The sequence below is a fragment of the Helianthus annuus genome, chromosome 15, assembly GCF_002127325.2.
Source record: "Helianthus annuus cultivar XRQ/B chromosome 15, HanXRQr2.0-SUNRISE, whole genome shotgun sequence".
Taxonomy (NCBI): Eukaryota; Viridiplantae; Streptophyta; class Magnoliopsida; order Asterales; family Asteraceae; genus Helianthus; species Helianthus annuus.
Genome location: NC_035447.2, coordinates 53434271 through 53445828, shown reverse-complemented (window position 1 = coordinate 53445828; position 11558 = coordinate 53434271).

Genomic DNA, 11558 nt, shown 5'->3' with positions numbered 1-11558 from the left:
GTCCCGCGGCTCCTGAAACGGGTCAAACCGGGTCGGGGGCCGTGACAGAAATAAGGTGGTTTCAGAGCCACTGAGTTAAGCTAATTAAGTATTTAGAGATACTTAATTTTTCCTGATTACTATTATGTGATTATGTGTTTTATTAAACTGATTACTTGTTAGTTACAGTATGGGTAAGCAAAAGCTGCAAGATATCTATCTTAAATTAGATAGGTCAGTCTATGAAGAGGGAAGTTCATCCCAAAACAAAACTTCAAAACTCCCTACAATTCCTGAAGAAGGAATATTTGTGCGAAAAACACAATATGAGAAACCGCTTTCTCCTAGAAAAAGGAGTATGATTATTAAGAAAAGTAAAGAGCAAATCCGAGAAAAGAGGATTAAAAAGGAAACACAGGAATTAATCAATAAATCACCTTGGGAAGACAAGCTAGATGAGAAATGGGCAAATTTGTATATGCTAGCCACAGTAGCAGAACATGCAAATCTTTAAATACCCTAAGTCTAGTAATAGCACTTCCCAGTAAATAAATAAATAAATCCGAGTGTGTTCTTTCCTGTTATTTTGTACAAATAGTGTGCAATAAAACTTCGATGTTTATTTGTTAAACTTTGTTTCAAAGTTTTAACTTAGCATTTTTGTGCATTTTGCATATATGCTACACAGCATGAGTGAGATATCTGAAGCTTTTCAGAACCTCAATCCTTACCCGGTGAATGTAGAAGTTTCCCAAGATTTTACTGGATACTTTGCTGATGTGGACCAACCTGTAGAATTCAATGCTCCACCATTGACAAAGCCAAAATGAAAGAAAAGAAAGAATTATGTATGGGGGAGTCGTATACGTAGGAAAAAGCCAGCTACGAAACTTCCTAAAATAAACAACCCTTTAGAAAAAGGAAAAGAGATTGGAATCAAAGAAAGTTCCAAACAGCAAGAGATGGAAACTGAAGTTAGGAAAGATTCTAGGTAAATGGAAATACAGTTTGAGGAATATTCTAAAGAAATAGAAATGGAAGTTGGACAAGGTTCTAGACCAACTCAGATAGAAATTGAAGAGAGCTCCAACCAAAACCAAAACCAGGGAATAACTTTTCAGGAGGAAATAGATTTTCTATTGGCAAGCTGTGAGACTATTCAGCCTGTCAATACTAATTTTTTTACCTATCCTATTGAAAATCCACTCCCTATGAATTTTGAACCAGCAACCCCAGAACCAATAGTCCACTCCCAACCTGTAGGAATGGACGAATGGTGGACGAATGATTGGCAATTTCAAAATATTGTCAACGATCCTTATTCCTTTCTTCCACAATTCGATCCAGAACCCCTACCTAATCCACCAATGAGTAACGAAAATATGGCTGAACTTCGCCATTACGATGAAGAATTGATGGATGCAGGAAATAGAATCAGGGAGATAGGGGGACAAATTGCCTGGAAGTATGATGAAAGGGAACTTCGTTTTTAGGACGACAAGTGACGAGAGATAGGAGGATGGTAAAACTATAGTTGTGTAATAGTAATAGTGAAATCAGTCTGTAACATAACTACGAATAAAACTTTGAAAAATATTGGTGTGTATTGATGCATACTATAACCAATATAAAATGAAATCGAGAAATCGATAGTTTTGACTATACGTATTGTAAATTGTCTGATTGTTTGTGTATAATTGCTATTTATCAGATACTAATAAAAATTATATATATATTATCAGATGGCAAATATTGGTAATGAACCGGTAAATGAGGTTAATCAGTCGGAGCAACATCCAGGGGATCAATATATGACTAGACAAGATATTGAAAATATTGTTGCTCAAGGGATAGCCAATGCTATTCCAGCATTCGTTGCTGCTGTAAAAAGTCCAATCGAACCGCAACATATTGTTCCTAGTAAACGTACTTCTGAAGATAACTTCAGTAATAGTATAAACGGGGGCAATAATCATGTTAATCATGATAATGAATCCCAGCACACGCCGCTCCCTAAGAAACTGAAAGCTGCAACACCTGGTTGCACTTTCAAAGAATTCCTGGCTTGTAAACCCACTGAATTTGCAGGCAATGAAGGGGCAACTGCATCACTGCGTTGGTTAGAGAAAACCGAAGCAGTAATTGCAATAAGTAAGTGTGCCAAAGATGATCAGGTCATGTACGCATCAAATCTGTTTAAAGAAGGAGCACTTGAATGGTGGAACACTGTGTTACAAGCTAAAGGAAGAAATAGGGCTTATGCTATGACTTGGGAAGAATTTAAGAATCTTGTAGAAAGAAAATTATGTCCTGAGTATGAAAAGGAACAAATGGCAAATAAGTTCCTAAATCATCGGATGATAGGTGTGGATTGTCGTGGTTATACTTCGACATTCTTTGAATATGCTAGAGTGGTACCAACACTGGCTTCGCCAGAACCGGTACTCATTTCTCGCTATATTTGGGGATTAATTAGCGAAATTCAAAATATCGTTAAGGCTGCGAGACCTCGCACTATTGACGATGCAGTAGAATTAGCTAACACCCTAACTGATGAACTGATACGCACAAGAGATGAAGACAGGAAGAAGGAACTAGCTCAAAAAATTACCCAAGGATTTAGGGTGGGTAATAGTAGTAATTTCAAGAAGAGAGGAGCAGGGCAATCTTCAACTTTGCCATTCTTCAAAATTTGCAAAAAGAAACATTTTCGAAATTGTAATAAAATTTGCAATTTTTGCAACACGATAGGACATCGTGAAGAAAACTGCAGAAAGAAATCCATAATTTGTTACAATTGTGGAGAAGTTGGACATTTCAAAACAGAATGTCCTAAATTAGTCAAACCAATAGACAACAAACCCAAGGCAACCGAAGGAGCTACTAAGAAGAATGCCAGAGCCTTTCAACTAACTACTCAGGAAGCTGAACTGATTCCGGACGTGATAGCCGGTACGTTTTTAGTTCACAACGTTTATGCAAAAGTATTGTTTGACTCTGGCGCAAACCAAAGTTTCATAAATACTTCATTCAGCCAAGCTCTTAAGTTACCCTTAACTACCATTAGGCAGATTTTTACATTCGAAACCGCAGATGAGAATTCAGTAAAAATCAATCAGGTTTTGTGATGCGTGTTAGTGTATATATGTTTTTAGATGTTTATTTAAGCCCTTTTTACACTTTTAGCCAAGTTTTAAATTTATAAAACACGATATTTACTAACACTAAGCACACATATGGGCAAGTGCACCCATCGTGGACGTAGTATAGTGTTGGTAAGATACCGAGGTCGTCCAAGGACACAAGAGCTTTTAATACCGGTTTATCCTCAACGTCTAATCAAATCAAAAAGTTAGAAAAATGTTTTAAACTAAGAAAAATAAAAACTAACTAAATGCTGAAAAATAAAATAAATAAAAACAGATAGACAAGATGAATCACTTGGATCCGACACGTGTATTAGTATAACCTTTGATTATTTTCGCACTTTTGCACTTGTTTAAGAGATTATCTTAGTTATTGTAGTAGGCCCCTCTTTTGAAGGCGACGTTACCCTCAACCCAGTAGTTTGAGTCAGCAAGGATACAATCCTAAAGGGTCGGATTATTGAAAGATAATGAATTAAGTTATTAATGCAAATTATGGTAGGCCCCGCTTTTGGCGGTGACGTTACCCTCGGCTAAGTAGTCTGAGTCAGCAGGGGTACAGTCCTAAATAGCCGGGTTATAGTATTAATAGTAGTTAGCTTATGAGGGGGTCAAAGAGTTTGGATCCCCGCCATCCAATACCAATGGGCATTGAAGGAGATCCTACTAAATTTGACCCAGGTCCCAAGCAGGACCTCTAAACGCTGAACAAGGGCAAGACCTTTACCAAACCGTTCCCTTAACCCCCGACCAGGTAGCCAACATACCTCCATATAGACCGTGGAGATATGAATGGTGAAAATCTTTTATTTTATATAGACAGTAAAATAATGCCAAGACACCACGGACAAACGATAAGGAAAGATCACCTTCAACATAAGTAACTAGTTATTAAAGTCATTAATACAAAACCAAATAAAAAGTGCAAAAGATTAAAAATAAAAAGTATTATACTAAACACTTGTCTTCACCAAGTGATGTAAGAGACTTAGGCAAACATGGCCTTGATTGTCAAGAACTCTTACGATCAATCTTGGATCCCGAGACGACTCACACACTCTACGATGGACAATGGATGATGGTGGTGGATGATGGTGTTATGGTGGTGATGGGTGGTGGATGAAGTGTGAGAGAGGTGGTGTGCCAAGGGATGAGAGAGAATGAAACCAAGCTCCTCTATTTATAGGCTGAACAGAACGCTGGACAGGGCCCCGTGTCCGCTGGACACGGCCCCGTGCCCGTCTGACATTCTCTCTCTTCATTAATTGTAATTGCGAATTACAATTAATGCGCCTGCTGTACTTTCAACACGCCCCCGTGTCCGCTGGGCACGGCCCCGTGGTGAGCAATGGAAGCTTCTACTGGTTTGTCTTTTCTGCTGCTTCCTGGGCACGCCCCCGTGTTCACTGGACACGGGGCGTGTTCAGACTTCTGTTCTCTTCTCTTTGTCTTGGGAGGTGCCGTTGAGGGTCCGGGCAGTTTACTTTTGTTCCTTTTCTTGTATTTATGGTAGAATTAATGGTCTTTTTGCTTCTTTTGTGATTTTGAGCTCATTTCATCCTGAAAATACAAAAGGAAGACAAAAATACTCTTTTTCCAACATTAGTACTTAAAAAGGGTTAGTTTTATGCCTTAATTGATGTGTTTTATATGTTGCATTTTACACACATCAAATACCCCCACACTTGAACTTTTGCTTGTCCTCAAGCAAAACTCTTTTAATGTGGCTTACACTCCCAAATGGAATAGGTAGAAGAGAAGTTTTTTAACTTGTCCTAGAGTGTCGGGAATCCAAGGTTTGTATAGGTTCTATTTTTATTTTATTTACAATCTTATTCGTCATGGCTTATTTTGAACTTTTCATAAGATAAACTACTTATTTGGGCATAGCATGCCTTATTTAAAATTCCATTTATATACAAGTTCACATACCTCACGGGAGATCACTCAATCACTCGGCCGAAGGTGTATATTTAAGTGAATCGCTCGAGAGCGGCACGGATTTACATTCTCCATATGCTTGCCAAGCGATCAATCCTCCTCCTTTTTAACTTTTTACCTTTGTAAATATCAAGAGGTCTTTTGGGGTGAAGGCTTGGGTTTAAAGGTGGGTGGTTGGTTAGTGGTTAGTAAAAAGGGCGAAAATCGTAACAAGTGTCGGTTTTCGTGAAATACCTTATTTTTGGTGACATTTATTTTTGAAGTATTTCTCCAAACAAGCTTTTTGTAGCTTATGTTTGTTTTTGACTTCATTCATTTTTTTTTTTTTTTTCGTCACGTAAAGGGTATGTTTATGAAAAACCGAGTTTGTTACTAAAATAAAGGTGAAAAAATGAAAAAGGTTTTTGGTGGGTAAAAAAAAATTGTTTTGGGGGTAATGAAATGAAAAGTTTAGGCTCAAAGGGGTTTTCTAGGGGGGTTTTGGGTAGGTAAAAAAAATTGAAAAATAATGGTTTTGAAAGAAAATAGTTAGTCCTAATGCCTCCATCATTTACTTACTTGGGTTTAAGTTGGTAAGGACCGGGAATGTATCGTCGTGGCAAGTTCTAGATTTGTAAAGACCGAGCGGCTATTCACAAAAGAAACGAAAAATGAGCATTTAATCTAAATATGTGTATTTTTATGCTCAATAAAGGCTCAAAACTCACTTTTTGTGGGAATGGGTTTTTAATGTGACCAAGCATATATAATCGAATTTTAGCTAGACTTGTTATACCGGTTCATAATTTTCTTATGTTAGTTCTTTTTATCACGACGCTATCGTTTGTAAGTTTGTAAAAATATAACCCTTTTATAACTTGTTATTCCCAACTTAAACTAAGACAAGTAAATGAAAAAGTTTTTGAAAAAATTTGGGGTGTTTAGCGGTTCCAATAGAGTTTTGTGTAAGGCTTGTTTTAGGATTTTGCAAAATTCCAAGGTTTTAGCATCCCCCCACACTCAAATTACACATTGTCCTCAATGTGTCCAAAAATAAAGTTTTTGGTTGATTAGAATATGTAAAAGTGTGTTTAAAAACAAAGATTTGTGTTACTGGCGCTCTGGACACGGCCCCGTGTTGACCGGGCACGGCCCCGTGGTCAAGTGCCAGTAACAAAAATTATAGAAGTGAAACAGAAGCCTGGACACGGGGGCGTGTTCGCTGAACACGGCCCGTGTCCAGTTACCTGAACTGGGTGATTTCCTGCAGGGGGCTCAGCACGGGGCCGTGTTGGTTGGGCACGGCCCGTGTGGAGCCTTCTGTTATGGAGATTTTTGTCGGTTTGTTCTGTTCTTCTGCATGGTTCCATTTTTTCTCGTTCCCTTTTTCATCCATTACCACCACGAGTCCATAAATCATAAAAACCATCATAACATTGCTAATAGAGAGATTACATAAATATAGTTAATTAACTAAGGGGTACATAAGGTTATCATAAAGGTTCTACTTATTTATGAAAATTTCGGGAATAGCTTCCCGATGTAGAAACATTCTTCAGCCCATGGCTCCTAGGTTTTCACTCAAAGCCATTCTTCTATCTCCCTTGGGAGGTAGAAGGTAGCCTCATTCTCGTCGGTATCTTGAGGAGGAGCGCTTACCGGGATTCCTTGCACTACCCTTGGTTGCGGTACTTGGTGCAAGGCGTGCCATTCTGCTGGGATGATAACTTCGGGTACCACATTCCACGCCCTGTGTGTAATCACCGGAACCAAAGGCGGGGAAGCAAGAAGGTTTAACCTTTGGTGCAGAAGGTTTACTTCTTGCAGGCAGCCCTCCAAACCTATCGTCAGATGATTAACGCGGTCCACTAAAGCTTCTTCTACACTTGTCAATTCGTCCACGGCTTCCCTTAAAGCGTAAACGTAGTTTACTAGGGAATCCTCTGCGGTGGACGATCTCCTTCCATTTTGGTTATTCCTTGAAGATGCTCCGCTGTTTCGGCTGGCCATTTTCTGCGAAATAAGCCGAGGATAACTAAATTTTTGCAAAACAGTACCTCGAACACGGCCCCGTGCTCAGTGAGCACGGCCCCGTGTTCAACTGTCTGCAGGAATTTTTTGTCTAATGGTTCTAGGTTTTTAAATTATTTCTATACACTTTCGTCGTGTTATGAGCTTAGATAATTTAAAAACAAAGTTATAGAACTAACTTTAGACAAGAATCCATAGCGAAAATTCCTACAAACTTTGCATAGAGGGTTGGAATCATGGGTTTCCAAGCTTCCATGGAGGTAGGGTTTGAAAAAAATTTTTTGGAAGAAGAGGAAATGAACAAAAGTGGAAAAGACAAGATGGTCTTTAGGAACCTTCTTTTGGTACTTACCTAGGATGGTATATGTGAAGATTCCAGGGATCTCTGCTTTGTGGAGTGGTCAAAAATGAGCAGGATTCAGGCTGCATTTAAAGAAAACGACAGCACACTGAACACGGCCCCGTGTCCGCCGGACACGGCCCCGTGTGCAGAAAAAATCCTGACACATTTTGTCCGTATTCTGACAGAATCAGCAGAAAATCTTCTGAGCGAACACGGGGTCGTGGTGACCGAACACGGCCCCGTGTCGGAGGGCTGTCTTATGGAGTTTTGTCTTTTCTAAGGAGCTAACTTGTATCGGGTGGCTCCTGACTTGTTGGAACAACCCCAAAGTGCCTAAGATACCTTAATTGTCCTATACTAAGGCGAGAACGCAAGAGGTTGTCGGTGAGGGTAATTCCTATTTTCATTCTAGGTGGACAAGTCCAACCCTTTCCCGGGCTCTCGTTAAAGAAGGTGTATGCCGAATCGCTCAGGTCTATGTATGCACCGAACGAGGTCGATGGGGAGTCCTTCACGGCACAATCGGCACAGGGACGACTATCGTCCACGTCTTGTCTAGGAAGAAAGGTATTTTTGGGAGCAACGAGGTTGTCAGAATGCGGTTCCAACATTTCCTCATGGTCATCATCCTGGGATGGATCTAAGAAATCCTTCCTAAGTTCTTTTGACCAATTTAGAAGTAGTTCTTCTAGTTGAAATAGCTCGTCAAGGAGCATATCTCCTAGAATATCCGGTTGGGCGCATTCGAGGGAGAAATAATGTTTATTTTTACTTTCGCCCCTCTTAAGGCTACAAGGAATTGGTGGGTCTATATAGTGTGGCCTATAAGTGAGGAAGAAACATTTTAATTCCTCGTGTTCGCCTCCACATATTTGACACCACAAACCATAAGAGTGCCGAAAGTAAAAAGAATCACTATTACTCATGTTTGTATCAGAAGTTACCAACCGCCGGGATCAAACGGTTCTGTTTTCAGTAACTGAATCTTGGGCACGGGGGCGTGTTGAGTGGACACGGCCCCGTGTTCAGCCTACTGTCTGATATAAAACAGGATTGCCAGTTCCAATGATTGGGCACGGGGGCGTGTTCAGCGGGCACGGCCCCGTGCTGAGCTCTGCAGAAGCTGAAAAATCTAAAAAAAAATCCTAAAAATTAAAGAAAAATAAAAAGATGATTAGGCCGTTGATTCCTAACTTTCTTAAAATCCTTGTGTCCCCGGCAGCGGCGCCAAAAACTTGATGCGTGTTAGTGTATATATGTTTTTAGATGTTTATTTAAGCCCTTTTTACACTTTTAGCCAAGTTTTAAATTTATAAAACACGATATTTACTAACACTAAGCACACATATGGGCAAGTGCACCCATCGTGGACGTAGTATAGTGTTGGTAAGATACCGAGGTCGTCCAAGGACACAAGAGCTTTTAATACCGGTTTATCCTCAACGTCTAATCAAATCAAAAAGTTAGAAAAATGTTTTAAACTAAGAAAAATAAAAACTAACTAAATGCTGAAAAATAAAATAAATAAAAACAGATAGACAAGATGAATCACTTGGATCCGACACGTGTATTAGTATAACCTTTGATTATTTTCGCACTTTTGCACTTGTTTAAGAGATTATCTTAGTTATTGTAGTAGGCCCCTCTTTTGAAGGCGACGTTACCCTCAACCCAGTAGTTTGAGTCAGCAAGGATACAATCCTAAAGGGTCGGATTATTGAAAGATAATGAATTAAGTTATTAATGCAAATTATGGTAGGCCCCGCTTTTGGCGGTGACGTTACCCTCGGCTAAGTAGTCTGAGTCAGCAGGGATACAGTCCTAAATAGCCGGGTTATAGTATTAATAGTAGTTAGCTTATGAGGGGGTCAAAGAGTTTGGATCCCCGCCATCCAATACCAATGGGCATTGAAGGAGATCCTACTAAATTTGACCCAGGTCCCAAGCAGGACCTCTAAACGCTGAACAAGGGCAAGACCTTTACCAAACCGTTCCCTTAACCCCCGACCAGGTAGCCAACATACCTCCATATAGACCGTGGAGATATGAATGGTGAAAATCTTTTATTTTATATAGACAGTAAAATAATGCCAAGACACCACGGACAAACGATAAGGAAAGATCACCTTCAACATAAGTAACTAGTTATTAAAGTCATTAATACAAAACCAAATAAAAAGTGCAAAAGATTAAAAATAAAAAGTATTATACTAAACACTTGTCTTCACCAAGTGATGTAAGAGACTTAGGCAAACATGGCCTTGATTGTCAAGAACTCTTACGATCAATCTTGGATCCCGAGACGACTCACACACTCTACGATGGACAATGGATGATGGTGGTGGATGATGGTGTTATGGTGGTGATGGGTGGTGGATGAAGTGTGAGAGAGGTGGTGTGCCAAGGGATGAGAGAGAATGAAACCAAGCTCCTCTATTTATAGGCTGAACAGAACGCTGGACAGGGCCCCGTGTCCGCTGGACACGGCCCCGTGCCCGTCTGACATTCTCTCTCTTCATTAATTGTAATTGCGAATTACAATTAATGCGCCTGCTGTACTTTCAACACGCCCCCGTGTCCGCTGGGCACGGCCCCGTGGTGAGCAATGGAAGCTTCTACTGGTTTGTCTTTTCTGCTGCTTCCTGGGCACGCCCCCGTGTTCACTGGACACGGGGCGTGTTCAGACTTCTGTTCTCTTCTCTTTGTCTTGGGAGGTGCCGTTGAGGGTCCGGGCAGTTTACTTTTGTTCCTTTTCTTGTATTTATGGTAGAATTAATGGTCTTTTTGCTTCTTTCGTGATTTTGAGCTCATTTCATCCTGAAAATACAAAAGGAAGACAAAAACACTCTTTTTCCAACATTAGTACTTAAAAAGGGTTAGTTTTATGCCTTAATTGATGTGTTTTATATGTTGCATTTTACACACATCATTTTGCAAGAAGTAGAAATAGAACTTTCAGGTCATAAATTTGTTGCAAACCTATTACCTATGAAATTAGCTGAATTTGATGTTGTGTTAGGAATGGATTGGTTAATAGCCAACCATGCTCAAATCATTTGTGATAAAAACTCCATAGAAATTCAAGCACCTACTAGAGAAGTAGTCATGATTACAGGAGATAAACCTCGAAAACCACTGAAGTTCATATCAGTAATGAAAGTTGCTAATTATGAACGAAAACAAGGAATAGTATATATGATTTCAGTAATCATTAGTACTAAAGGTAAAGAACTTAAGAAAATTCATGTAGTCTCAGAATACCCAGATATATTCCCAGAAGATTTACCTGGGTTACCACCAGATAGGGAGGTAGAATTTAGGATTCATCTAATTCCAGGAACTACACCGATAGCCAAGGCACCTTATCGATTAGCTCCTACCGAAATGCTAGAATTGAAGAAGCAATTAGATGAATTACTAAGCAAAGGATTTATACAACCTAGTTCATCCCCTTGGGGAGCTCCAGTGTTGTTTGTGAAAAAGAAAGATGGATCGATGAGAATGTGTATCGATTATAGAGAGTTGAATAAGGTTACAATTAAGAATCGATACCCATTACCTAGGATTGATGATCTTTTTGATCAATTACAAGACGCTAAATACTTTTCTAAGATAGACTTGCGCTCAGGATATCATCAATTAAAGGTTCAAGAAGAAGACATACCTAAAACTGCTTTCAGAACTAGGTATGGACATTATGAGTTTACAGTCATGCCCTTCGGGTTAACCAATGCACCGGCAGCATTTATGGACATTATGAACAGGATCTGTAAACCATATTTGGATAAATTTGTAATTGTTTTCATAGACGATATACTTATTTATTCAAAAAGTCAGGACGAACGTTGTCAGCACTTGCATGCACTCTTAACTTTGTTAAGAAAAGAAAAGTTGTACGCCAAATTTTCGAAGTGTGAATTTTGGCTACAAGAAGTACAATTCTTAGGACACATGGTGAATCATGAAGGTATTCACGTAGATCCTGCTAAGATAGAAGCAATTACCAATTGGAAGGTTCCGCAAACCGCAATGGAAATTAGAAGTTTTATAGGTTTAGCCGGATATTATAGACGGTTTATTAAGGATTTTTCCAAGATAGCCATACCATTAACTAAGCTAACCTGTAAAGCCATTAAGTT